The following is a 25318-nucleotide window of genomic DNA, read 5'->3' as shown; positions in this document are numbered from 1 at the left end:
CTTCCCTTTGCCTCCCCAGCTGCGAATCCTTCCTGGGCAGCACCTGGTGGGACGGTGGCCTCTCTGCCCCTGTCCTCGGGGAGCAGGGGTGTTTCCCAAAACCCAGATTCACGCGGTCGGCCGCAGGGTGAGAGCAGCGAGGCCGCAGCCGTCGCCCAAGCACTGGGAAGGAGAGTGGCGGCCTCCATCCTCCTTGTGCCTTTGATCTTCTTGATGCCGGCCGACTTTGGGGCAGCAGGCATCTCGCCACAGGGTGAATCTGAATTTGGCTCCACCAGGGACCTGTCCCTCGCTGGCTCTGGGCAATCCCAATTTCCCTGGGCACTCCTTCTTTTGGGAAAGGAAAGCCAGAGCAGACTCATCCGTGCAACGGCAAAGGGACGCTGCACTGGGGCAACCATGTCCCTTGCAGGGGGATGGCAACATGCCACCCTCCAGCTGCACAGCACCACTGGAAAGGGCCCAAGAAAGGCCCAAAGCAAAAGAGAGTGAGCCCCCAAACCGGGATTGTTGTCACCAGCAGCAGTTAGTCAGTCGCCGCGTAGGAAAGAAAGCCCAGCAACTAGACCCCAGCATATAATTAACTCATCTATCAGAAAAAAATAAAAATAAAAATAAAATTGAAGTGAACTGTTGTTGGGCTCTAAATCAGAATCCAAGTTAATTATTTTTTATGAATATTCATAGGGAACTTGTACAATTTCCAAACTAGACCGTCAATTACTAATCAGTTAACTAAATAACTGGTATTTCTACTACTTCTCAAGAAAAACTGATTTTTAAATGAAACAGACAAGCAAATAGAAATGTTTTAAAGAGCAGAGGATATTGTTGGAAACCATATGGTAGAAATCCCCTGTTTATATTGTGGATGCAGCTGTAACCCATCTCGTTTGGGCCTACCTTCCCTATGCCCTTGCTCAAATTTGCTGCTTACTGTAAGGGCTGGCAACTGACCCCCAAAGCAAGGGAGCACGGAGTATTTTGTTCCCCCCACAGGGGAACAGCCCATGCCACGTACACACCCCTCTCGCAAAACGCTAGGACAGAGGTGTTTGTCTCTGGCAAATCACCTTGCCTAGTCTCACGGATAACATGAGTTACCCAAGGGCTGAAACACAACTGGGAAACCCTGTAATTATGTTGTAGATATGCCCACACAACACATTTTGGTCAGGAATATAACAAATACTTAGGAAATAAGGATGCAATTAGAAATAAGTCACCAGGTCTTCATTAAACAGTTTTGCAGAAAAGCACATCTTTGAGGTGTTGCTGTCAGGAGCTAAAGATGGAGGCTGAGGGTGTCTGGGCAGCCTCTACCACTCCTGCACAGCACGGCCAGCCACGCAAGGCTCAAAAACTAAACACCACGTCATGCACGCCTCATGCATCTCACTGCATAAAGGTCATTTTTATGCCCTCCTCATTTGGTGATAAGGTGGTGAGAAACCACAGGCAAATACTTTAAAACATTAATCAATAAATTACAATGGTGCAAGACCACATTGTGCATTCCCCAAACACAGAGAACTGGGTGCTTACACTGACAAAGCTCCAGCTCTTAGGAGGGAACAGCGACTTGTTCCTCCCTTCGCTCCAGGTTGGTGCTGACTTGGAAATGGGCGCATCCCAGATGACAGAGCCTAAATAACACAAGCTACTTCTGGCAATATAATACACGGCAGATATATTCATTTGGGCTTAAATCCGTGGAAGATACTTAGGCATCTAGTATCTACTAAAATCAGTTACCCCATGGGTAGCGAAGTGCCTAAATACCTTTGAGGATCTGGGCTCTAGTAAGCTGGGACATTCTGCTACAGAAAATATGCTCCGGGAATATTTGTGTGGTCTACGTCAGCCCTATGAATTTAGGAGGTCTCCCATGCATTTTGCCAATTTAAGGCAGATTGTGATTGGTTTCTGACCCAACCAAGAGATGGATTTGATGAAATAAGACTGGTAAAACTCACTTTAGGACAAAGGTTGATTTGATAATCATAATTACATTTCCACTATATCTATTTTCTTAAGTGTTAGTAGATTTATTAGACTTTTCCTGTATAACCTATCGCTGATTTGCAGCTTCCTTGGCAATTTCTTAGTAGGCAGTAGCAATTTCTTATATCTTCAGTAATGTCTTGAATGTACATTTTTTATATTAATGATCTCACCAGGAGAAAAAGTGTACCATGAATGCATGATGGCCATATGGAAGAGACAATGAAGTTTAGTAATTAAAACTGAAAAGGGAAAGAACTATGCAGTAATTAGAACACTGATTAATCAGCTGATAATTTTATCTTGATTAATGCTGCTGATTTTCCTCTTCTTATTGACCTAGGAAAGGTAGGTTTAGACCAATTAAATATAAATTATTCCCTTTTTTCACATTCCAGGCAGATTCCAGAGTTCTAAGTCATACTATGTTTAAGATGTAGCACTGAATTGCTCTTACTAAATTGGGCAGCTCAACAAAAGGTAAAATAAGGTTTATGTTCCAAACATGCTGATGCTTTCATCTAAAGCAGAATTGGACAGAATTGGTTATTTCACTATTATCTAGGGAATATTAAAATTAGTTTAAATTGCAGTGGAAAAAAATAAAAAGACTTTGCCTGTTTTAAAGCCCTAACGGTAGGAAAACTAAAAGGATTCATTCATTTTATTAGGCCCAAGATATGGATGCATAATGTAGTCCTGAAACTTAAAGAAAGGGTTCCGTATTAATGCTCAGATTTCTCTTCATATGCAGAACTTTATTGTTCAAGGGGAAAAAGTGTTGCCAGCACCAATCTCAGTCCCAAGTCTGTTCACAAACCATAAACAACAACACCTATTCTTGTTTTCCCATACACAGTTAGGGGATTAAAGCTACTTATTTCAAGTCGTGCAACAATGGAAGGAATTTTATGTACAGCCGCATTCCATTGCGTTCATATGTGAATCAGGGTATTTCAGGTGGAAGACACTACTGCTTTACAAGCACCAAATCTATCCTTTTGCAGCTGCAGAATGCAGACACCAATGTTAAAGATACTACACCTTCTCAAAGATAAGTATAGAAAAGCTTTCATGAAAATACAGGTCTCTTAGTCTGAAAATTCCGACAAAAACAGCGCTTGCTAGACATGTGCTTTGACTTGCTATGGCAGGAAAACATGGCAGTCCATAGAAAACAAAGCCCTGGCCATTTCTTTATAGACAGCTTTCAACGATAGTGTGCACTGTGATTCCACACATGCCAGCCAACTTTGGTTTTATAAGCTAAGTAGGACTTCAAGATCAGTGAAAGTGTGAAAAGGTAAAGGTACAAAACACATGTCTCTAGTGCATTGCTTCTTGGCTGCTTTCTCTTCACTGGATTTTCAGGTAGCAGAGAACAGGCATACCCATGTGTGATGCAAAAAATGCTGCCGTTTAGCCAACATTTTAGAGAGAAAGGGGAATTCCACAGACCCTGAGTGAAGAATTTCAGCTGACAAAAGGCTCTTTTTCTGTCCACCATCTTAAACACTTTTTCCAGTTCTGTCCCTACTGTATAACAAAAGGGCAAGTAGAATTACATATTGCAAGTAAGTTATCCAATTGATTTACACTTCCTTGCTTTTTCTGTACCTTTCATAAGGCAACCCTTTCCCACTCTTTGTGGAATATGAATCTAATTCTGTAAGCAAGTTTTCAAGTGTTTGACCACTCATAATAATCATGTAGTGTTGTTTTCTCTCTTGGATGGAATTACTCAGCAGGGCATAATGAATGATAAAAAAAGACCAACCAGTACAAAATGTTTTGTTTGTTAATAACTAACTTGTTAACAAGCACATACAGGTGTGCATAAGAGAAATATATCTTCCTGAAGCAGAAGTAGCCAAAAGAATATAAAGAAACCAAAACAGAGTTGGTGAGTTTTTATGTTATTAGATCAACTCCGTTCATTAACGTGTCTTTCTGTGTCAACAGAAAAAACACTTCCGTGTTCTCTAGCAAGGGTGTGAAATAAATAATCCCCTGGTTTGGATCAAATCAAATGAGTGAAAATGGATGGATGAGCCATGAGGTAGCCAACACTTCACCACTGCATCACTCGTACAAACCCAAAGTAGGCTGATTGTGCAGAAAAAAAAGGGGGGGGGGGGGGGGCTTCCATTGTAATTGATTGCCTTATGCCAGCAATAATCCAAACCTCACTAGACTGCAGCTTTTTGGGTATGTTACTAAGGTTAATTAGGCCAAAAGATTGCCTCACTTTGTAGGTCAGGCATACCAGTAGATAAAGTAGGCATCAAGCAAATCATATTGTGCAACTATACGTATTTGCTTTGCAGCTAAACAAAACTTTCCAGTTTCCTTTTCAGGATCCAAATTTTATAGTCACAAAATTAAGAAATGAGGTACAGATGGACATAAGCCTGGTGTGAACTTTCAGAGCTAAACAATTACAAGAAAAATAAATACCCCATTAATTCCCTATTCCATGTGTCCCAGTACATCCAAGCTATGCTTTGACTATTTTGCTCAGATTATAAACTCTTTGGGGGAGGGGTGTGCAATGCCATACACAGTCTACGCTTACTTACAAAGAAACAAAGGCTAATGTTTTCAAATTAAGGTGCTTAAATACAGCTCAAAGTTGCATTCACAGTTATAAATGAGTGGTGTCATGTTGAATCAGTCATCCACCAGTTCTTGGGCATCTCAAAGTTCAGATTTTTTTTTTAAATTTTATTTTAGTTTTAATCGGATGACTCCACCTAAGTATGGATTTCTCAGCTAAACTTTAGGCATCACAGTTTGAAACTGAACTGGAGAGTGTTTAGCTAGCTGGAAGCCTGTCTCTCTGGGAACATGATGTTTGTTCAGCCACAGAATTTCCAAAACAAAAGGAAGCCAATAGTGAGAAAAACAGATAATATAAATCATTTTCAACTATAGCCATGCAACTACTGTCCAAGGGCAATTTTCTTCAAAAAACTATTAGGTCAGGAGATTTATAATATTAATTCAATTAAAAGTAAGGCAGAATACGTTAGAAGAAAACCCCCCATCTCCACTCTGTATAATCCCATTTGTGCATTAATGCATAAAATGGAGGAGAAGAAAAAATAAGCCAAATCCTTCACATTTTCTCACTTGTTGGTAATCTTTCATATGTGACTGAGAGCAGGATGTAATTACACACAATTAAGTATAACTTGTATACTAATTATTAAGTACAACTGTAAACGATACACTAGCAATATCACAAATTGCTAAAAATTCACGAGGAAAATGGAAAAAGTACAACAAATAGACAAACTATTTCTAATAATTTGGAAAAAATACATAGCATTGTGCACAGTGAACTGTTAGTTTATAAAACTATTTCAACAAATATTTTCAATACAATGACCAAATACTGTAGTTTTAATATAAATGAAATTTGTAGGACTGATTATGAATGCTGTCTCATATTCATCTTCATCTAACATAAGCATATGTTTCAGGATCACAAATTAAAAGAAAACTGAAACATTCCTATTTCAAATAGCTTTAGATTCCTAAAAACCTAGTTATATATAAATAGGCAGAGGGATAAAATATGTATATATATATATATACACACACACACACCAACTTTAAGAAGCAAGGGAGATGTAAATTAACAGGGTTTATGCTGTTAATTTTCTTAAATAGTTGAAGATTTGCCTAAAGGTTTCACACCTTTGCTTTAGAAAAATCAAGACTATTCAAAAGCTTATGCAGTGGTTTTGCTTTGGATAATTTTATTATAATAATAATTGTGATTAATTTACGCCATTAGCAAGCTTTTAGATAGAGAAGTTACTCAGATGTTCATCACAATAGCCTTCAATAATCACTTCGCTGTGTTGTGGGCAAGAAAATAAACTGAAGGCAAAGTTTTATGAGTATTATACTGAAGTTGATGACGGGACCCATTGACACAAGTTAACGTGGCATTCCACTTAAAATTAACAGGGAAAAGAGGGAAAACAAAGAGAATGCAACACATTGGAAAGGATGGAGGAAGAAGCTCATAGAAGAAAAAAAAGAAAGTACTAACAAATAAAGGTATTTAAACTTTAGAATAAATGCCAATAAATTTTACATCAGCAAGACTATATAAAAATTAAAAAAATAAAACAAAAAAAACACCTCTGATTTACCAAGCCTGGAAGAAAATAGAAATAGAGCAGCAACCACTCTCAATTGTAATATAAAATTATCAAAAATCATCAAATCACACGGAGCTACAATTGATAATACTCAATAAAAACTTCATTAACAGTAAAATGAAAGAGAGAGGTTACTGAAGATCAAGAAAACCATTATATGTGGTATTGCAATTAAGATGGTAGTGCACCATATATACCACCAAAATTATGGAAGGAAATTCCTGCATAAAGTCAGGACTGAACACTGCTCCAAAACCATATAAAAGCCCAGAACAGGGGCCTGGCATTGGAGCACTGACCGTCCAGCTGAGCAGCTCCAGAATTTCACCAAACATGGCACACAGAGAAGCACGAGCAACTTCACTTCATCTAAGAAAACGCTTCAAGGCACTCAAAAGTTTGCGTAATCAGCAAAGAAAATGCTGAAGTTAATTTCACGAGGTGATTGGTAAACTAAAGGAGGTAAAAACAATGGTATAAATCAAACAAACATAACAAATATTCTAAAATAGGAAAGCGAAGTGCCTGGAAGAAATGCACAATACTAGCAATTTGTCACAAACAGCATCAATCAGATTCATTCAGTGCTTGTTATTGTATGGGAATTAAAAATCACTAAGTGCAAACCTTCACAGGGAGCCAAGTCATGAACAGTTACTCAACTCACTGTAATATACCACACTTTTTTGTGTTTGTTTTAATAATTTCATCAACTTGTGTAATTCTGTACAAAACAATGTCTAGTGTTAGCAACTCAGATGATAAAAAAGACAGATCTGAATGAATAATCATCAGAACAGAGGTGTCAGTTCTAGAGAAATTAAAAGGTGATGATTCAGTCAGAGAGGGATTCAACACTATAAACAAAATAATCTGTGATCTCAAATAAGTTTAACATCCTGCTACAGTTTATCTGAGATATAGACTCACGTATCCCAATCTTGTGCCAAGAATTCAATCTGATAAATGTTGAACAGATATGGTAGAGAAGCACACATGCTAAGAGAGTAACTACCAGGTCTATCTAATGACTGAAAGATTATCAGATCTGGTGGGATTTCCAGAGAATCTCCAAGTCAATGAATAATCATCAACACTAAAGGAAGCTCCAAGTCTGGATGAGAGTGAAAGGGAGAAGTCCTCCAGATGCGCAGAACTACAAAACATCTCTGTTGAACAAAGTGTTCCCAAATCGCCGTTAACAATGAACAGAAGTCGTCCATCTGTGCTCCACCGATAACAAATTGGTTCCATTTGGAGAACATCCAGTTAGCTACATTGTATGAACCTCTAACATTCAACCAATATTCAAGTTCATAGAGAAGATATTGCTTGGTCACACAAAAAACAATGTTCAGATAAATTAAAGTATTCTGCCTTCTACCGCCGAACAGTCCCTGACTTCCCAGTCCCAGATCAACTCTTGGTCAGTTTTTAGACTCAAAAATTACATTCTTAAATAACGTTACAGAACATTTCTCCTCCAGAAGGAACAAACTATACCTTGCATCTTTCATGTACATTCAACATTTACTTCCTAGCATTTTCGACAGTTCACAGCTTTCAACAAATGACACCATTTACACCTCTCCCCGACCATCCAAACAGCTGAAGTTCTTCATTCCCAGCATCTTTGAAGGCTTTTCTACAGCCCCATCAGATTTTTTTAAACTCTCAGCTCTTGGCTAACAGAACACACTGTCAAAAGTCCAGCTACAAAACTCCAGATCTCTTTCCAGCAATATTTTTTCCCTCCCAGTCCCAGCAACTCACAAATTCGACACCTGGGCGTACTTGGATTTCTTTTAAAAGCAGACATGATTGCCCTTGGTCAAAATTATTCTGTACTTTTCTGCAGCCCCAACAGCACTTTTCACAGCCAGGATTATTCTCCACATTGCTGTCTGCAGTCAAAGTCACTCAAAAATTCCTATGGTCCCAGCAGCACTAAAAATACATAACAGCCTCCTTACAATAATGGCTGTGAATCACAGCATTCCTCAGCTGACATAAGTAGTTAAAATAGTTTAAAAAAAAGTTAAAATAAAACTTTTTAAAAGTTCAAGTGAAAAATGAAAAAAGGTTGAAAAGGACTCCCCTACCGTCTAACAATATTAAAGTCTGCCTCAAATTTACAAACGTACTCAGCAACATCAAACGCGCCGGCTTCAAACACACGCGGCAGCTTCAAACCTGGCAGCTTCAAATGCGGCAGCTTCAAACACACGCGGCAGCTTCAAACGCGGCAGCTTCAAACACTTTTGTGGCAGCCATCTTGCACACGCTCAAAAGAGCACAACCTTAGAAACCTTAGGCAGGCACCTTATCCACTAGGCTACACAGAGGCTTTGTTACAAAAAAGAATTATTGGAATTTGCAGACGTTAAATTAGCCCGTAGAGGGAGCTCACACCGTCCCATAAATGTACAATAATTGGAACATACTGTAATTTAAAACATTTATCTATTAAGCTCTCTGTAGAGAGGCTACAGGGGTCAAAATAGAGCATTCCTTACTTCACACCAACCTCTGCGTGCCCATAAAATTTCATTCAAATTAGACTCCATTGACCACGTATTTTGTAGCTCCAACAAACAGAAGAAGAGATGTTCGGCTACGTTTTCTCCACAACAAGCACAACTTCTTGTAATCATCATTTGCACCTGATGTTGGAAGAAGAAAGTACGCCAGAAGGTGACAAGAACAAAGTTCCGTCAATCGGGATTGTCATGGCAATGCCCTCGATCTCCCCACACGTTCCTCCTGTTCAGGCAGCTATGGTAGTGCTCTTTTTATAACTTGACTAGAGCTGCTCTTGCGTCTCTCAGGTTTCTGCACTACATGCAGTGCTTTCAAAGAGTATTATAATAGCGTGCTTGATATTCAAAGGTTGATGATGGAAATTGTTAGCTACTGGACGTTCTTTAATGAAGCCACAAGTAAACAAAGACCCAAACTCCTCTGGAAACATAGAGCAGAAAGACTGCTCTGTAGAACAAAACATGCAATAAACGTGAGGAGAAAGGGAATTTTCTCATTCCATATTGTAAAAGGTACACCTGAAAGAAAAATGGAAAGGTTCTGAACACTTATATTGATTTACATCATACAAACCGAAACAGCAGAGAGCCCTTAGTCTGTATAAAGGAGGTTGCCTTCCCTGAGCCTGAATGCACAATAGAGCAAGCCAGCGTGCAAGGAAGTAAGAAAAAATGTTAGCAAAGATAGATTTTATTTTACTTAACATCATACGGGACACTCTAAGCATTACACAGATTGATCAGAATTCAATATTAAGTTGTATTTTCTATACCATAACAATGCCAGCAAACATTTCATTACATTACAGTGTTGTCTTCGGAAATCCAAGTGCCTACATCTTTTAGAGATTTGGTGCCTCTCATTTTGCAACAATAATTTTTAATGTTATTTTAATTTTTTTAGGGAAGAAATGATTGTTCTGAGAACCTCAAACTCAAATTATCAAGAACCATGAAGGTAAAGAACGTTAGTATGACACATCAGAGAAAGAACAGCCTTTTTGGTTAAAGCTTCCACTATATAAACCTTGCTAGACTATGTCGTTTCATGAGCAGTCAGTCAAATTTTATGCACTGTTTTCACCCCCTTCTGTCTCATCTACCCCAAAGCCAGAAGTTAACCTTAAATACTCTAACTGAACAAAACTAAAGCATCTATCTGCACATTTTTCCCCTAAGTATTATATGATATTGACATACACAAATACATTGTATTTAGTATATAAATTGCAGCATCTTCAACTCCCAAAAACTAAAATTGAAGATGCTATGCTATACCCTTACTCTCTTTAGTTTTTGCTCACCCAGTTACTTCATGGACTCTTTGAGGCTCTGACCCAGCAATGCATGTTCTTCACATTTAAACAAGAGATTAATCCTGCTGAATGCAGTCAATTAAGCATGTACTTTAGTGGTTTCCTGGAGCAGGGCTGAAATGAGGAAGAGTGAAGTCCATAAGTGAGAGCTGCAAAATATAAATCCTTTTAAAAATAAAATATTTAATAAAGCTGTGACAAATATGTTGAAGGCCATATCACAACAGTGATTACTAGCGAGGTCTACAGCAACAAAGAAAGCTCAGCAGTTAACTCAAAGCCTGAAAACAGCAAGTGCTTCTCACAAGCAAGGATATTTATCCACAGAGTCCTAAACTTGTGTGTGCATGAAAATCAGGGCTGAAAATACAGAAAGAACAGGAATTCCAATGCAAACAAAAGTATTTTCATAGTATAAAATCAGTATTTCCTGCTGTGTTTTCAATGTTTCTGCCTCCACTCCTATCTGACATCATGAGGTGCTGAACTAAAAAAATATATTTTAAAAATGAACTTTTTTCCTGCTTTTGAAAAGCTCTAATTAAGGATTAGCTCCAGCTTTAGCTGCAGGTCTAGGTCAATACTTACTACACAACCAGCTAATTCATTGCTACTGATCTAGTGCAGATTTTCAGCCACAGATGCCAATATAAAAATGTTGGGAGCTACTCTTCTCCTCCTCTTCTCACAACTCACGCATGTTAAACTTGAGTTTAATGCACTAAATGAGAATCTTTCAATTTTCACCCATTTAAACATCTATAATAAGAAATAAAATTATGTAAAATAGTAATTAATAGCCAATAAACTTCACAGAATCCCAAAGAAGCCTGAAAGAGAGAGCCCCCAGATAAGACCACAAGTCAATGTCTTTTGTGTGAATGCTCTGTTCTCCACCACTGCATCCATTACCTCCCGTGATGCTGACTGAATAGAAGACTAATGCCTATGGGGAGAAGGGGACTGGCTATGGTTACGGCTATAGTTAAAGCAAAGAATAACGTGCCTGCATCTGCTACCCTTTTTTGAGTCCTCCCAGACACGGTGCTTGTATACTCACGCAAGTCTAATAAACAGCCAGTAGCTAAGCAGAGTTAACTTTGGGAAGAGTATGAGAATGAGGCAGATGTACGGGGTTATTTTCCCAACAAGTTCTCCAAGCCTCCAGGAATTTGCTGCTGAGGAATTTCCTGAGCCAAAGGTGTGCCTGTGTTAAACAGCTCCCACCACTCTTTCTAATTACTTTGTGAAGTTCTGTAAGCTTTTAGCATTCACAAAGTTATGTTCTGGTGTGAAAGGTACCCCAGAACAGAGACTATTCAAGAGACACCAGACAAAATGCAGTCGTTTGCTATTGCTTACAGTAGATTAACTGGCTCCGCATTTCCTTGTGATCACCTATGCCTGCCTGGGACAGGCTCTGAAGAGTACTTCATAAGTGTCTACAAGAAATCAGAGTAATTATTTAGGGGCATCTGATTAGCATAAAATTACAAGAACTGGTGGGAAGAAGAGCAGAAACATGCCTTCCTGGCCATAAGTCTCTAGAGTTGCGAACAGCACATTGCATGAGGTCCCTGACCTCTGTCAGATATCTTGCTGGCCTGCACAAGCTAAAGTGAACTGCCTAATAAAAGAAATTTTAAAATCATGCATAATTTTAAATTTGCCACAAAGCTTCTATTAAGGCAGCTACATTTCTCTCCAAAGCCCTGGGAGCTGAGGAGTCAGACAGCAGCACTGGAATCACAGCTGCACACGAAGGATCACTTGGGCTGTAGCACCTGAATGTTGTGAAATTTCTTTTCTGGCATATTCTTCCCCCCCCGTTAAATATGAAAACCCAGAGAAACTAAATAATGACTTATCTTGTATACATATTGTGTGCTGTTTGTGTTTAGGCACCATCTGTGAATGTATTTCATGCAGCACTCATTCCTCATGTAATAACAATGATCTGAAGACTGATTTTTTTTTTCTTCCTTAAAAGTAAATAAAAAAAAATCCATTTCAGTTGCAGTGCTAGAAGCCTGGAGGTCAGTTTATTCTAAGTAGGCATCACTGATAGCAGCAAAGAGATATTTTAAGAAAGCTTATTTGTGTACAATATCCACAGGCCATCCACCTCAACTATTTATATGAATTCTTCAGTTAGTACATTTTTGCTAGCCTAGCTATAAAAAGTCATATTACCATTTATCATACACTAAGTATTCAATTTTTCAAAAATAGGAACCAATGTGTTGTTTTTATAGGGATTTTTAAAAAAATGTGTCATTGTGGTCTTCTCAAAAGCAATTATTTTTTTACAAACTTTTTTATATATACATAGGCTCGACTCACTTTTAGGACACATGCAAGAATAAAATAACTTTCCTGTTAAATATCATTACGGCGTAGTAGTAATGTTTCTAGAATGCAGTTTAAACACTACTTTCAGTGTATGATTCCGTTGTCCTGACTCTGTAATCTCATTTCAGATGTTGTATGGAATTCGTAGTGCTTTTGTCTACAAATTGTCTATTTGCGTTCGTCTCTTACCCAGTGTTTTGACTCTACTTCCAAGCAATTTTTTTCATTTTCAGTTTTATTAGATGGCTGCAGTGAATTTGTTTGTTTTCCTCTTCTTTGCACTGCAAAGCCTGCATTTTGGAATGAAATGGTTGATCCTGGAACGATTGTTTTTTTTCTTTGTCAGTGTTCCCTGAAATCTACTTGACCATTTTTCTTTTTAACTCAATTTATAGTGGTCTGCACAAATAGAAAATGGGAACTTGTCCACACCTTCCAACTCTTGATTGAGTGCTGACGATTTCTTACAGTTCAGCATGCCTGTAACAGGTCTCAATATTCAAAGAATTACTTTTGTATTAAAATCAATGCAGGTTTATAAAGGTGGCAAGCCAATGAGTGTAATTCCACTAGCAATTCTGTATGCACATATTATACAACACTGCATTTTCTGTGCTCTTAAATACAAGGAAATTTCTCAATGCTATGAAGATCCCTCGTTTCACTGGAGAGCAGTGGGGGAGCAAAAAACAGGTCAAAAAAAAAGGATTTGACACTGATGCATCACACACTTGGGTTACTGCAGATCCCACTCACAACCACATTTCCAGGTGATGAGAGGACAGGAACAGGGGACAGATTCTACCTACATAACGCCTGCAATGTCAAAACAAGACTGCAGCAGCCCACGACCATTACTGCTGGAGAAAATGTCTAGTGTCTGTATTTACAGTGTGCCTAGTGCTATAAATGCATAAAAATAAACACTAGTCCTTATTCAAATCACTATCAGTCCATCTTCACGTTTGCAGATCACTTTTTCCAATGCCCAGTATCTATTATTATACTTCTTGACTAAATGGATACTGCAAATCAACCTGCATGCCATCTACAACATGAGTAGATGTATCTGTAGACCAGTAATTGCAGCTGGAGACATTGATCCTATGGCGGAAAAAAATGGAGAATAAACTTGACCACTAACTCAACTAATACAACAAAAATATATTATGAGAGCATCTCACTCATAGTTATGCTAAAGCAAATAATCTAGCCATTGATAATGGAAAATTTTACTATTTATATTAAAAGCAGTGTAAGCCATAGATAAAAATGAGAAACTGAACAATGAGATGCCAGTTTGTTTCCCTCATAACAAATTTCTTCTTGGGCTCCAAGTAACTTGTGTGAGAAAGGAGGTTAAATGTAGAGTGTTCTGAACAGGATTATATGAAAGAGGAAGGCATGTCACATCTGAGATGGCCTAATAAGAGGAAAGCCTGGAATATAAATGGCTTGTGCAATATAATGAAGATTTTCTGACAAAATTAGATTGTCATTCTAGAACCAAACGCTGAATTACTGAAAGCTAACGTCAAACAGGATTACGCAACGTGCCCAGGGATCGTAGATATGAAAGTCACAGAGAGGATCCTGTAATCACAAGAAGAAAAGGTCTATAAATAAGCAAACAGCTTCCTGTCAACCACATTCGGCAACTCTTCTGGCACAAAGTTCAGGCTGGGAAAACTCTGGATCAGAATCTCCTGTTGATGCTGCTCTTCCCCTTGGTAACAGCACCACTGAAATCAATACAATTACATTGGGGGAAAGATGAATCTGCCTTCTAGTGTTTCATGAAGCTCGAAGACAAAATTAACGGAAATCCCTAATATAATATAATTGACATGAATGCTACCGAGTCTGTCCTGCACACAGATCCATCACCTTTGGTCTGCTGGCGTAATGAATTGTTTTCAGAGCCCAAAGTTAGCTACTAAAGGCAGGGAAGTGAGAACACAATTTAATATGAATGACAGAAAGAGGAAAAAAACTAAGAGTTATACTAATAATATCAGGAAACTGTTAATCATATGATGATTGTTGTAACAGTAACTAGATGTTTGGTCTATCTCCAGTATCAGTTTAGAACATTTGTAACCATGGAAGCTGATTCCAAAATGAGATATTCTGTTTTCTCATATTACATTTGATATTACGAGTTCTGATTCATGAGAATCAAATGCTTTCAGCAGCTTTTGTTGTTGTTAAAAAGCAGATAACTCACATGCTTTGCTTATCCGGCAACACCTTTTTAAAAATCAAATCAGACCTTAAGGTCAGGTCTCACTGAACATCCTTGTTAGAAGAGTGGGGGGCATCCTTAAGACAATTACCACTGATCACCTCTTAATGGTGCTTCAAAACTACTTGAACATTAAAAGAATGGTTGCACACAGCCCCTGGATGACATCTTCCAGGGCACCAGGAATATAATGGAATTATATATATTAGCTCAGGCATATAAATTGTTCTTGTTGATGTTCCCGAGCTGTGGAAACAAATAGGTTTAATGTGTGTTTGAGGTTATTAAGTGGCATCAGTTAATTGATTACAACTGGGGGGGATCGTAACATCTACTAGTTATATATTCCAAAATTGCATCAGGTATGGCTTAAATAAAACTGTTTCCTGACAATTCTAGGTATTATTATGAAATATTTATTTCAATACTGTTCCAAGGTTTGTAAATTTTTATTTTTTTAATTTATGCCAAAATAAAAACATGCAGATACCACACCAGTATTTTCACCCCTTTCCTCTCCACTGGAATGCCTGCATTTAGCTACTGAAGCCTCTCAAATAGGCCAACCTGCTTTAATTGAAGGTGTTGCATCATTATGAAGCACATAAAGGCTTTATTCAGACATTCAGAGTTTAACATTTTCTGGAAAATTTTTGCCGGTTCCAAAGTAAAACAGGAAGGAATTTTTCCCAGTATGTTTTACATGATTTGGACAGATTTTAAAGTTTTGGCAAGCTTCTTAAGAGGATACTAGAATTGGCTGGTGGACTCCAAAAGAAAAGTCAGTAAGCTTAGGAATTTCCAAGAACATTTATTTTCTTGCAGTTTCCTGCTTTGAATAACCTTTAACCTCAAACTTGCAAATATTTTAAACAAGGAAAGAACTGAATACATATATTTTTTAAATGAACCATTTGCCCAACTTGCATGCAGCTAGAAGGGAGGAAAAAAAACAGAGTAATATTTGTTACTAGAAGTCACCATCGTTCTCTCGTTACAGTGGCAGAGAGAGATTCAGAACCAGTGCTGGTGGGAAGCAGCAACTCAGTGCCACCAAATGATGACCATTACCATAAATTCCCGCTAACAAAGGTTTCTGAGTGCAATGGAGTCCGTTTTAAAAGAAACCGTGCTGCCAATGCAGAAGCTTAACAAGTGTGCAAAGTATATTCTAAGTAAAAACCTGCATTAGCGCAACAGGTAACCACAGCATACAATCCTCTTGGACATCTATTTATGTGGGAATAGTCCAACTAAAAGCCTCTTAGATAGGATGACAATAAAACTGTTGTAATGTTCTATTCCATATACAACACACCTAATATATGTTCATCAAGCTAATAGATTTCCTTGATCCAAAATTCTAAAACATGCAGCAGCAGTGCAATCAGATTAACACTTAAAAGACAAACTCACCGATGTATTAAACCTTCCAGGCGTTACGAATATGGCAGATTGCTGAAACCATCTATGAAAAGAATCTTTTTATTTTTCCACACCTAATCCAAATGAGCAGGTCTGAAGAGACAGAAAGACTCTTCTGCCTTAAATTTAGGCATGCCTTGCATCCCTAATGATCAGTCTGTCTTAAACATATATCCTTTGCATTGGCTCTGCAAACAGCAGCATAATTCACTCCAAACTATTGTGAACAAGGGGTTCACATTAACAGGAACCCCTATATTGCCTGGTCAATTTCCTTCTTAAGATGTACAAACAATAAGCTTAATATGGAAAATATACTGTTCTGATTAGAATACAGACAGTCAGATTTGTCTTCCACTATTGGGTTTTACATGATAAAAATTCACTAAGTGTTATTCTGAAACGGTTTTGTGTTATTTTTCAAAAACATTAAAGGGTACAAAATTTGTCCAGTTATGGCTTTCTAAAAATAGCATGCTGAAGACCAAATTCTGTGATTTTGCAGAGCTATATATGCACATGCATATATATATACGTAGACAATTATTTTAAAACTGCTGTTGTCACAAAAAAGATATAGACAATGTCTTTCACTGGATCAATCCCAACCCCAAATTATTTTGATTTTGTTTAAATAAGTTCTTTCTAAAAAAACAAACAAACAAAAAAAAAACCTGTAAGCTTCCATCAAGGACAACTGTCTACTGGATGCAGTTCATCTTCCTACAATGCCATCCTAACAAATATGTGCAAGGCTAATTTTCTTCTCATAATCTTATGGTAGTTTGGAGCATTCAGACTGAAATACGAATTCTTACAGTAGCATATTAATAATTCTTAGGATTCTGCATTTTTAAATCTTAAAAACATACAACATTAACTTAGACAGTTAACTCATTCACGTAAGTCTACTTCTACTTGATTGATACAGTCCTGAATTTTGAGCTCAGCTTCGAGCTGTTGGGATACATTCAAGACAAACTCCCATGACATCAACATGCCACATTGGATTCAGCTCCTTCACACAGCATCCAGGGTCCTTCTGGACCCCGTAACAAGTATGCTCTGCTCCAAGCTGCCACTGGTAGATCTCCCATAGGCCACACTGTGTGTCATTCCTTGCAGGTCTTTCAGCCCCCTTAAGGTACCTGAATCACCCTCACCAGCAAAGGATGAAAGGCAAGGCAGAGATGCAGCAGCACATCAGCAGGTAGTTGAAACGCACTGTGCTTGAAAAGAGTGGAAAAATCGGACAACTTGCCTTTAAGAGTTTCTCGCACACTCCAGCATTCATAGAAGTGGCAGCAAATTTTGAGTGCCAATTCATGTTATGTCCACTCCGAAGCACTGAGAGTCTGAGGGGTTTCTAGCAGTGCCCCAAGCCTGCACGAATTTCAGCTTGACTCGCAAACGCTCTCCGCTAGCAAAGACGCAGTGTCAGAGGCCGTACACACAGGCAATGCAGCGACAACCTTGGCAAAACTCTGAAACGCTACCTGGAAAATCCGCCTTTCAGAGGGCCTCATGTCCAATACAGGTCAGCAGCAAGGCAGGTCATTACAACGCTGCAAACACAAGTCGTGTTGCCACCTTTGTGAGTTTACTGCTATTCTAAGACATTTTCCAATGCATCTGTAAAGATGCACGAGAGTTTATCTCACTTTTCATTTGTGGTTTTTCTCTGGGTCTGGAAAGCTTTTAGACTAAGTGTCAAATTCTGTCTTAACACACCAAAGATTGACAGCAAAGGCTAATCACATCCATGATGCGTTTCAAGTTTAAATTGAAGAAATCCTTTACATTAAAAGAGAGTGGCAGAGAGGAATATGTCTGAATAATCAGCAACAAACGGTCAGGAGGGAGTTAGCTCTTCCAGTGGAGAAGATTTAGAAATAAGACCCCTTTTCTCAAAAAAAAAAAAAAAAAAAAAAAAAAAACTACATGTATGTAACATTTCATTATATAGTAATATATCTTCAAATAGTACCCTAGAGCTGCAAGGACAGAGCCTGTCCCAGTCTCAGGTGCCGTAAACCATGGCTGCATTTTGGGTTTAAGAATTCTTATCTGATGCAGTGTACTAGTAAGAAACATACCCCTACTTTTAAGAAAGGTCACTGGGTTTGTCTGGGAAATTCTCAGTCACCAGGAAGCAGTGTGAAAGGCCTACATATTTACACATGTACCATTTGAGAATGGGAGAAAATGGGCTGCCTTAGAGACCACAGGAAGAGACAGAAATAGAGGTGACGGTGTAAGTATTAGAGGCAGGATGACCAGTAATGTCATTAATGTGAGGTATTCTCCAGCTAAAAATCGATTATGTAGTCATTTCTCAGGAAGATCACTTATGAATTCAATTCATGTAATTTTTCATGTCCTATAGGTGAAAGCCACGCTAATAGACGGAAATGAGGGTTCTCCCCCGTTGATGATGTGAATATTAAGGAGAATTAAAAATTCTTCCTTTGGAAGAACTGATTGAAACACCTGTGACAAGCGCCTCGGCAGGGCTGTTTTAGCTTTAAACTGGAGCTCACCCAAACTCTTTTGATCCTAGGGTTTACTGCAACAAAAGCTGCTATATCCAGACAGTCACTCAAAATGAAGCATTTTTTTTTTCCAGAATACCAAAATCTAGATCATGACATAGGCTCTGCTTCTCTCCAATATTTACCATTTGCTAGGCAATGACTTTTTGCTCACTTCTGTTGCTGTCTAAATGAAGGCTGACCCTAAAATGACCAGAGCAGTAGCCTTAGCAGCTATGGAAATAACTTAAAGCATTTTCACCCTCCATTTAGTTTAGATATTTCTTACTGTTAGAACTGCTATTCCTACAGGATTAATTATAAATAGTTATCTACTGATATCTACAGTAATACATTTTGCTTCTGAGCATGCACCACTGAGTTTTATAATGGGTTGTGTATACACTGCAAATGTTAAACAATATTTTCATTGATAAATGACAGGCAACTTGTATTTGCATTTGCTGCGAGATTTAATGATGCGGTGGGATAGCAGTATGGAAACCATGAATTAACATTAAGACTTAGTGCCAAAGCCATCCCCAGGAAAGAAGCCACGTTGCCTGTCAACTAAAGGGAATTTGAACCTATTTACTCTGTTATACTTTGGTTCTTGGGATCGAAAGTTACTCTGTTTTTACAATACCCTATGCTTCAACTCCTCCTTTCTTTCTCCAAGAGCGCTGTTTCTCTCCCTAGAAGCAAAAGTTTCTTCCAACTTCCCAAGTTGTCCCAGAGCCCTGCCCTAGAAGCAGCTGTGGAGAGATGGTGTGCTTCCAGGTGGCAAGTGGCCAAACAACTGCTCTGCTCTCCTTGACTGTTTTTGGATCAGCTCAACGCATCAGCACACTCACAGAGTGAATTTCTTCCTCTACAGTGGCTCAAGAGCTGCCACAAACTTCCAGTAGCAAAAGCAAGGGAATTGTTGACACTGACAGGGAATTAGGGGTTCCCAGCAAAGGAAAAAGGAAAACAAATCTAGGAAAGTGATCCTGCCTCACATTCACCACCCAGAAACACTTTGCTCTCACGATGCTTGTAAAACTTGCTTCTAGAGTGCCTGAAAGCTTTAGGAAAACCACTGCTACATAGGACACAGCTACGCAAGAGTTAGATAAAACTTAAAAGCCAAGTAAGGCAGCAGCAGATCTTTTTTTCCATGAAAGCTTCAGCTTATTTGCAGAGCATCGATACCTAGGTAGAAAGGAACTAGAAAATCATTTGCATTTTATTTGGTGTTCAGTTTTACTTTCTAAACCAAATTAATTCTCTCTTAAGTTAATTATTCTCTCAAATGCCAAGTCCCTTTAATACCACTGGAAGAAAGTTACCAGGTTTTCAAGCTACAGTGTGTTTCTAAATGACACTACATGTTCCTCCATCTCCTCATATTTCTTGGTAACCTAGAATTTTATTTTCAAAGTGAAGAAGCAGACAAACTTCCAGGCACGTGGAGGAGGCTTCAGACATGTTTTTGTTATTTTTCCTCTCTTCCTGTGAGTCTTGTCCATGGCACAATCTGCTGAATTCGTTTTACAGGGATATTTTAGTGTTTCTTCTCTCACACGATTTTAATGTATTTAATCTGACAAACTTAGATCTAAAATATGCACAGATCCATTTTTCTGAACTGTTTTGAAGTCTTAGCGCTCCTGCTTTACAAACTCTCTCTGAAATCAATTACACCTGATAAGCATACTTCTAAAGTATATTTGAAGAAAATCTCTCTCAAATTGAATATTTCCTATCCTTTGTAAGTGGGCATACAATGGAAGGCAGGGGTACAGAAAATGAGGATTTCAAAGAAGCTTCCTAAAAGGAGAACTTTGCTTATGGAGCACTAGCATCGACCAAAAATGGAGATGATTCCTGAGAAAATAGCATCATCACATTGGTGATAAATAATAAAGGGAGTTTTCTTATTGCCACTGGTGGCAACAGAACTGTGCAGGAGAGCACAAGAACTTGTATCTTAAGCTAGGACCTTTCTTGCCATGCAGACCTGCTGCTGAATGACATGCTGTGAGTATGCACGAACCATGGCATGCCCATTTGGGTTAAACCTCATTAAAAATAAATTATATATATATATACATATATATATAAAGCTTTAACATTTAATACTTCAATGTAGCATTTTTTGACATTTACTAAGAAGAGTCACTTTTCCCATGGAGGCTTACAAATGAAGTTTAGAAATTTTAAGCAACGCAACCATCACGAACACCGATTTTTGTCTGTGACACCACTGCCCCAGCACCCTGTACCACATCCCACACCACCCCACGCAGATTCCCCCCGCTATCAGCAGACTGAGAGCACTGTCTCATGGCTGGCCACTAACTGATTTGTTTCATGACATAGCACGTAAATGGGTTGAGATCAAAACCTTAAATCACAAGACTGAAAGTGTGTGCAACCCCCAAATTTCATGGTTAACTGTGCGTAACTGAAGCAGTACGTCGGCGCTACCTGGAAACTAATGTATGTTTATTCTTCAAAAATTGACAAAGGAAAAAATAACACCTTCAAGAGTACTTGTACAGCACTTCTGAACTCAAGATGAAATTCACACCTGTGCAATAAACCAGTGCAGCCTCTAACCCCATGCAAATGAGAGCTTAAATGGAACTGGATGGTGCCTAGGTCTTTGCAATATCTCTAAATGTGACAAACTGGCTCTGCAATCCAGTTCACAAATAAGTTAGTTTACATTTTTCCCCCTACATTTATAACTTGTCAACCAGCAGAAGAAATAAACTATGTTTCAGCACACACACATTCAAATGTTGAATTTATTTCTCTCTTCAGAATCTCTGTCTGGCACTGCTGCCCCAACCATCCTGCGAGGAGTGGCTGCAGGACACTGAACTCACCTTTCCCAGGAGCCAGCTCCCAGGTGTCTAACTGCACCGGGGCACTTTGGGGAGATTGTGCTAACTGCAGATGGGGAAAGCCGTCCTGTCTATACCTCTGGGTCTTCAACAGGGAAGTCTGTTATTCAAGTTCCTTTCTCAGTACATTAACACCTCTGCTTAAAACCAATTAATATTGAAGGAAAGTCTTCAAGTAAACCAAAAGTAAGATTAAACACCATCATACATGTGGTGCTGAAAAAAAAATATTATGATTTAATCATCAGAAGTGTGGCATGGTGGATAAGGCCCTAGGACTGAAAGAATTTAGATTCACTCCCTGTGCTGTCACATACCTTAGCCGTGACCTCTGGCAAGTCATTAAATTGCCTTGTCCTCAATTTCCCCCTCTGAAACAGGGACAGATGTGGCTCCATCTGTACCGAGGGATGTGCAGCCATGCGGCCACTGCCACTTCATGCAACACAGCAACGTAAGTCACTGCAGCAGGTACTATGGAGGAGGTGCAATTCCTATTACAGGTCATGGAAGAGGTGTACTTGTTCCTCTTCCCTCTCTGTAAACCAGTTCCCCCGTAAAAACAGAGATCCTCATCTGTCTTTTCTCCAAATCTTTGTCCAATATGCCAATTTACTTTTTCAGGTCAGGAGTTTTTCCTTATCATGTACTAGCAAAATGAGCTTTATAATAAACCTAACTTTGGTTATCCCATCTCTTGCCTTTACATCCACTAAAATGGCTCAATGAAAGGCACCTCCAAAAGGAGGTCCTGGCACCCTGTTGCTCAGAATCAGCTTCAGCCTCCTCCTATCAGCTTCATGTTACAGGAGATTAAAATCAGGTGGGTATGGCCCCAAGGCTCAGAAGCCAGTCTCTTTCAGTCTCTCTGATCAGCTGCTTCTGGAGGCAAAAGACAGTGGCACACATCACACCTTGGCTCTTAAGCAAGCTGCCGTTTCCACAAAGGCTGCCAATTCTGAATGACAACACACAAATAGGCAAATGGTGACCTTGTAAATGGACCTCTTTCCAAATACAGAATGGCCTGAACAAAGCCTGTATAAGAAGAGGCTACAGCATCACTTATTTGTGTTTGTTTTGACCTGTGGATCCATAAGAATGGCTGCATGGGGAAAATAAGCAAGATAAATTGTTCAGTAATTGTCTCGGTACAAGACACATGCGACCACAAAGGAGGAAATAAAGAACAGAGAATTTTGAATCTTTTATCTAGCTGAAAACTGACCTTCCTTAGCTTGCAACTGCCTGTAGGAGTCCCAGGACAGGTTGTTCTGACATTCTTTTAACATCGTTTCATCAGCACAGCCAAAACTAATCACAAGAATATTACCCGATGACAGGTGCATTTATTCTGTCAATTAAATCAGATGGTTAAATCGAAATGTGCCCCAAATCTCTCTTGTTTGCATTATCCATATTGGCATTTCTTGGCTGTGGTTCATTGCTGGCTGGAAGTCATCCAGCCCCTGCAGAGTCACTTTGCAATACTGTGCCAGCAAGTTTCCATGCTCTGCAGCAGTGGTTACAATGAGACCAGCGTGGTCCTATAGGACTGACCTGAAATGTTGTTTCACACACAAAAAAAAAATCCCTCTTAATGAAGGAAACTTAGATCAATGGTTTTGAAATGGGGAAGGATATATCACTTCCCAACAAACCACCAGTGGTGCGCGCAAACAAAACCAGAAGGAATAGAGACTTAACACTACCAAAAGACTACTATGTAAGAATACGAAATAATCTGATCTCATTGTAAGACATTTTTAAAAAAGATTTTCTGTTGGGAGTAAAAAGAAGGCATTGCCTGTAATCCACTACAACCTTTTTTTTTTTTTAAAAAAAAAAAAAAAAGTTTGAGAAAAGCAATATACATTAAAGCCTAACCATAACAGAGGACAAGAAGAAATGAAGAGCCATCTCCTGTTACCTAATTGCCCAGGAAGTCTCTAAGCTAAGGGTGAGTTAACATAAAATATTTGCTACAATGGCAGTTGCAATGGAGCACACTAAGGATGATGCCATGTTTTTCATTTTGGTTTTGTGGTGTACATGCCAACATATTTCAGCCAAGATTTCTCTTCCCTGCAGTAGTGGTGGCTTTGCAGTACCAAAAAATTAGACCTTTTTTCCCCGTATTATATTTATGATGTTAATACTTTGTAGAGTGCTCAACTCTCCCATTTATGAAGGGAGTTTTTGTCCCTTTTGTCACCGAGGAGAAATGCACCCTAGCAGGGTGTTCAGTCTGGAGGCAATGTTACATTGGCAGAAGGACAGATTGACACAGTTTGCAGTTTCAGCTCCCTAGGAGACACCCATCTAATCCCGATCTCTTTCGCAGCCTCCAGCCCCATCCTATGCTACCGCGTCCTTCCCACTTCAGAAGAATCCCTCGCTGCCAGCTCTTCTGTAAAAGATGCAGAACATTGCTGCGTCCAGTTACCCGTGAAAAGACGGGTCAAACCCCCAAACTATAGCTGGGATACATGGAAGGATAAGTACATGTAAGTACTGTTTTGTTACATATTCTCCTACCCTTTGCTTGCTGGCCTGAAACATTTCCTTTGCTGTCTGATTTTGCAGACATTTACACACTTGTCTTGCTAGTGGTTTTACCCATGGACAGGTCTCTTCAGGAGTTTCCACACAGTCAGGTAAATATCTTTTACTTCTAGGTTTTAAAAACTCATTAGTGTCTTCAACTGAAAAATAGCAGGCTTAATCCTGCAATCAAGAGCATCTGTACAATTCACAAAAAAGCTGATGTGAGTTCTGAATAACACAGAATACAGTCCTATAAAACATCTGTGAAAAGTACAGGCATATTTTTCCTTTCAGTGTATGGTACCTATCTAGGCACTAATGAGTTCTGGACAACATGCTAGTCAGCAATCTTTCAAAGCATTACATTTCTAAGTCATTTGCAAGGATTTAGTTGCTCATTTCCCACTGGCTTTAGAAGGGACAGCGTGGCTAAATCCACAAAAACACTACGAAACTTAAAAAAAATTCTACTTACCTTAAAGTTCAGTGGTTCAGTGTTGTGCTTAGGGACTATAAACCAGGAAACAGTTTATTCTTTAAGTGTCCTGTCCATCCAGAAGACTAATAACGTAATGCCATACTTTTGTGTACATGCAGCCACCACCCCAGATCTGGCTGCCTGTGTTTGAAGCCAGCACTGATATTCTGCGGCTGTGTAACTTTGGATCAGGCCACTGTAAAAAGAGCTGCGAGAAGCCTTTCCAGGGCCTCCTTCCCTTTGCTATATTTATAGGAGCTGCATTTGTGGTCAGGATCTTGTCCTCAGTCTTCATCTGAGCTATGCCACATGTGCCTGGCCATGAACTTTGAGGTTCACAATGACCCAGATCCTGAACTTGCATTCCTGGCTTGACCTCAGACTGACCACTTTGCTGTGGACATCTCTGGTGATCTGGACTATTGCTAACCCTGCTTACCATCACTAGACATGAGTTTTTCCCGTCACTGAACCTAATCTTGCCTTACACTGGTACTACGATCCGTCAGTGATGCCCATCATTCTTGCTGCCACCCTCAGCTCCTGGCTCACCTTTCCTTATGGAGAAAAGGGAGCAGCCACCCACCATTGCTGCTCCCTGCACAGAATAAACACAGCATGCATTCTTGCCTTTAAAAGAAAAGCAGTTAATGTGAAGTCACCTCCTTTCCAAAAGTACCAGAGTGCCACAGGGTGTCATTCACAGCAGCACGTCTCTGAACGCGATGACAGCACAGGGGAGCAAACAGGTCTGATGTTAGATCAACAGAAGCATAACTGTGAAATCCTGGTACTTTTTATTGCAGTTGTC

The 25318-nt window shown here is 39.1% G+C and overlaps 2 long non-coding RNA genes across 2 annotated transcripts in view; one reads left to right on the top strand and one right to left on the bottom strand.

Moving 5' to 3' along the window:
- LOC308193352 overlaps positions 1-14481 on the top strand; it is an 18928-nt gene extending 4447 nt beyond the window's left edge. The window contains exon 2 of the long non-coding RNA XR_013949574.1: positions 1-14481. This exon is cut by the window's left edge and continues 2959 nt beyond it. This is a non-coding gene — a long non-coding RNA (uncharacterized lncRNA).
- LOC308193344 overlaps positions 4135-25318 on the bottom strand; it is a 95202-nt gene continuing 74018 nt past the window's right edge. The window contains exon 15 of the long non-coding RNA XR_013949558.1: positions 4135-25318. This is a non-coding gene — a long non-coding RNA (uncharacterized lncRNA).

The sequence above is a fragment of the Anser brachyrhynchus genome, assembly GCF_964034855.1.
Source record: "Anser brachyrhynchus genome assembly, chromosome: 3".
In the NCBI taxonomy this organism is placed as follows: domain Eukaryota; kingdom Metazoa; phylum Chordata; class Aves; order Anseriformes; family Anatidae; genus Anser; species Anser brachyrhynchus.
This window is presented reverse-complemented; position numbering and strand designations above follow the sequence as displayed.